Genomic DNA, 4,359 nt, shown 5'->3' on the forward strand with positions numbered 1-4,359 from the left:
TGAGAGAGGGAGAGAAAGAGAACGAGAGGGTGAGGGAGAGGGTGAGAGAAAGAGAGGGAGAGGGTGAGGGAGAGGGAGAGGGAGAGGGAAGGGAATGAAATTTAAGATAATATACGTATCGATAATGGTATGCAATGTGCTTTGCATACGGCCACGTACTTCATCAAAATTAACCCAAAATTATTGTTATAGAAGTGGAGATCCCTTAAATTGAGTATAGGATAATTTCTCTCAGGTCTTATGACTATGAGTAGAATTGATTGAAATAAATTTTATTACTATAGTTGTAAAATTTCATAGATGGCGCGCATTAATTTTAAAATGGATTACTTATACTCAAAGCCGAGATATAACAAAAAATTATCTACCGGGACAAACAAATCGTTGAGCATGATACAAGGCCGAGATATAACATCGGAAAATCTCTCGACTACTATATACAATGCAAGGTTTATGGTCAACTTGCAAGTTGACGTACATCTCCAAAAAGCTATCCATTTAAGCCTCGTTTGCTGTAATGTAGATAAGATGGCAAACGAAGAAGGTCCTATTGTTCAAGACCGCGAGTCGTATCTTAATCAGCGTGTCCCATGTCCTTGCTCTCAATGCAAGTTGGCAATTAGACGAAAACGCCGATTGTCTATAGAACACGTACGACGATTTGGCGAGTTTCAACCTGAGATTATTGATCAGGCGATTGCAGATTTTCAGCAAACGGTATTTTCAAGTTAGCATTTTTCATGCATTGTACTCTCAAGCTAATTGAAAACCATACACAATAAGATTGGGTCTTGTTGGCAAATTTTGTGTCCAGGGGGGTGATGTCTCGACCCAAGGGGGAGTGCACCCTTTGCGGCCAATTAGAAGAGTTCGTGGACGTGAGATGGATGGATGGCAGGAGCCAATAGACCACTCGCAAGGCCCATCTATATCGTCAATGCCAGAGGAGACAGACAACCTTCCCGACTTGCCTACAATCTTGGAGCCTGAGATGGAGGCAATGATCGATGCATTGATTCCCATGGATGTTGAGACATCTGACCCGCTTAGAGAGGAAGCATCCATACCATTATATGATGGGTGCCGAGTATCTCGGTTGAAGACATTGCTTGCACTCTTAAGTGTGCAAGCGAAATACGGTTGGAGCGATACGAGTGTGACTGAGTTATTCAGGTACCTTGCATACAGACTTCATTGTTTTTTTTTTAAACAGTATTATTGTAAATATGGATGGATTTTTCAAGGTGTTTTATGATTTTTTCAGGTTATTGAAATATCATATATTGCCACCTGCAAACACCATGCCTGAGTCTCGTGATGATGCACGACATGTTTTACGGAAGCTTGGCATGGACTACAATAACATCCATGCATGTATCAACGACTGCATATTGTTTCGAGATGAATACGAGACTATGGAGACATGTCCAAAGTGTGGTGCTCACAGGTATCGACAGGACTTGCAAGGGCAGACCATCCCTCAAAAAGTCCTCAGACACTTTCCGCTCATCCCCCGCATAAACCACATGTTTCGCACGTCTGCCATGGCAAGCTTGACAACGTGGCATGTGCAGAATAGGTCTACGGATGGAGTGCAACGAATATCAGCAGATTCGCGCGCATGGAGCCACATTGACTCTACCTTCCCAGGCTTTGCGCGAGAGCCAAGGAATCTTCGGCTCGGTCTTGCCATGGATGGTGTGAACCCATTCGGTCTGCGCTCGACTTCTTACAGTGTGTGGCCTATAGTGCTTGTCAACTACAACATTCCTCCATGGCTTTCTACGAAGAAAGGACATCTCATCCTTAGCTTGCTCGTCCCGGGCCGCTACAAAGTAAAAAATATGGACGTGTATCTTCGTCCATTAGTCGATGAGCTTAAGATTTTGTGGGAGGAGGGGGTCACGGTGCAAGATATGAGCAGGCGCGATGGTCGGCGGTCAGCCAACATTCGAGCCATTCTCATGTGGACGATGCATGACTTTCCGGGATTGGGAGAGTGCTCAGGTGAGCAGACCTTTGTTCACGCCGGTAATATCTATATTTTATTTCATTCAATCAAGTATTCACTAGGTCGTGGATCGCCTTGCAGGTCTCGTTACCTCAGGTTATCATGCATGTCCATTGTGTGGGCCACAGTTAGACTCCCGAAGGTCACGAACCATGAAGAAGATGGTATATCAAGGACACGCCACTTTCTTGCCGGAGGATCATGAACTCAGGGAAGGTTTTCTTGGACGACCTCCAGCACGTATGAACGCTGCAAGCTGATACGAGCTGAAAATGGTAAACCCGGAATCACATCCAAATGGAATGCGACGGTTCTCAGTTTTCTACGAGTTGCCATATTGGACCCACTTACAGGTCAACCACTTGTTGGATCCCATGCATATTTTCAAAAATGTGGGCAGCTTGCTATGGGACCACATCACAGGAAAGAGAGACACTATAGGGTCACGAATGGATTTAAAGGAGGTAGGTAAGATGGAGGCGCTTTGGCCGCAGTCGAGTGCTGAAGGGGGAGTGCAGCTTCCTCGCACTCCCTGGGTTTTGTCTACCAAAGAAGAGCGCATTGTGAAGCAAGTAATCAAGTCTATCCGCACTCCGACGGGTATGATGCGTTCTCTCAGGTCCGCATTTTCTAAAGATGACCAAATGTCTGGGCTAAAATCCCATGATTGGCATAAGATATGTCAGGTTTGTGAACAGAATGGATTTTAATAAGCGTGGACATTTTGAAATTTGAAAAGTGACCATTATTCTTAATGCTTTCTCATTTGTGGCAGTTTGTCCTACCGATCGCGATCGCGGGATGCCTAACTCCAGAAATTCGCGGGGCCATTTACAAGCTGTCGACTTTGGTGCAATGGATCTCACAGAAAGAGATTAAGACGTCCTCTATTGAATCCGCAAGGCGGGGAGCAGTTGAGACGGTCTGTCTCTTTGAGAAATACCTGCCCACTAGCATGCTCACGATACAAGTTCACCTTCTTGTGCATCTTGTGGACGAAGTGGAGATTGCCGGACCTGTCCATACGCGATGGATGTTCTTCCTGGAGCGCTTCATGAAAACCCTGAAAGGCTTTGTGCGACAACGAGCTCGTCCGGAAGGTAGCATGGCGGAGGGTTGGTTGGTGTCAGAGGCATTAGTGCATATCTCACAATGGCTACCAACGGTGAAACCAGACAATGAAATGCTATGGACGCTCAAGGACGATGACAGGCTGACTGGAGATGTGGTGGTTGGAAATGGGGTAGAAAAAAGAATGGATGCCTCAATGGAAGAGAAAGTGAATCGCTTTTGTATGTTGCACCATGCCTCCATGGAGACGTGGCTCGCCAAGTACCAGATTGCAAGGCAAGATCGAGAGGAAGCGCGAGCTGAATTCCGACGCAGTACGCGTCACCGACCGATTCGATATCCCGAAGGCATGGAGGAGATGCCGCGGTTTATGTCAACACGATGGTTGCATGGAGCCTTGATCGCAGCATCCAGCGAAGGGGCAGAGGTCTCAATGGAGGAGTGGGAGTTCTCGAGGGGATGTAGTCCAAAGGTAATGAGGGGTTTAGAATGTGTCGTATCTGAATTTGTTTGCTACATCTAATTTGAGTGTTTCAATGTGCAGTACAAAATATATAGTGCAGCGTGGTCGCGCGGACGGCATTTTCGGGTGGAGCGTATTGACAAAATGCGCTCCACAATGGACTGTGGTGTCATGGCAAGGTTTGAGCAAGAGAGCCGGCGACGAGCAACGGATCCGAACACGGTTGTGGATGAGATGGAGTATTTTGGGAATTTGCAAAGTATTATTACGGTGGATTACCGTAGCTTCTCCATGATAATATTCGATGTGCAGTGGTTCAAAGTGGTACTTGGAGGAGCTGGCGCAACGGTTCGACGAGGTCCATCTAGATTTCTCGAAATAGATTCCGAAAAAAAATGGATGGATTTGCGCGACACCTTTGTGTTGCCGGCACATTGTGAACAGGTAATCTTCTAGTCATTTGCTTGCTAATTGTAATACGACATGCTTTATGTCACAATGATTTGAAGACGGTTTGTAAGTGTTTGTGAACAGGTAATCTTCTATCCAAATCCCCGACAACCTCGATGGTGGTATGTTATACCTTCAACTCCTAGAGGTGCGAGAGTATACGATCAAAGCGATGTTCCAGGCATAGATGAAGAATATATGCAAATAGAGGGATCGAAATTACAAGGGGTGGAGGCCACCGCAAGCTTGGAGCCCGCATCGGCTAACAATGATGGAAATACAGAAGTCGTAGAATTTTTTGAGAACGAGGCAGACTCGTTCTTTTGTGGTGACATGTCTATCGACCTTCCAGTGTATGCAGAGT

The sequence above is a fragment of the Lygodium microphyllum genome, chromosome 15 (assembly GCF_053477565.2).
Source record: "Lygodium microphyllum isolate KBCC chromosome 15, Lygodium_microphyllum_v1.1.10, whole genome shotgun sequence".
Lineage (NCBI taxonomy): Eukaryota > Viridiplantae > Streptophyta > Polypodiopsida > Schizaeales > Lygodiaceae > Lygodium > Lygodium microphyllum.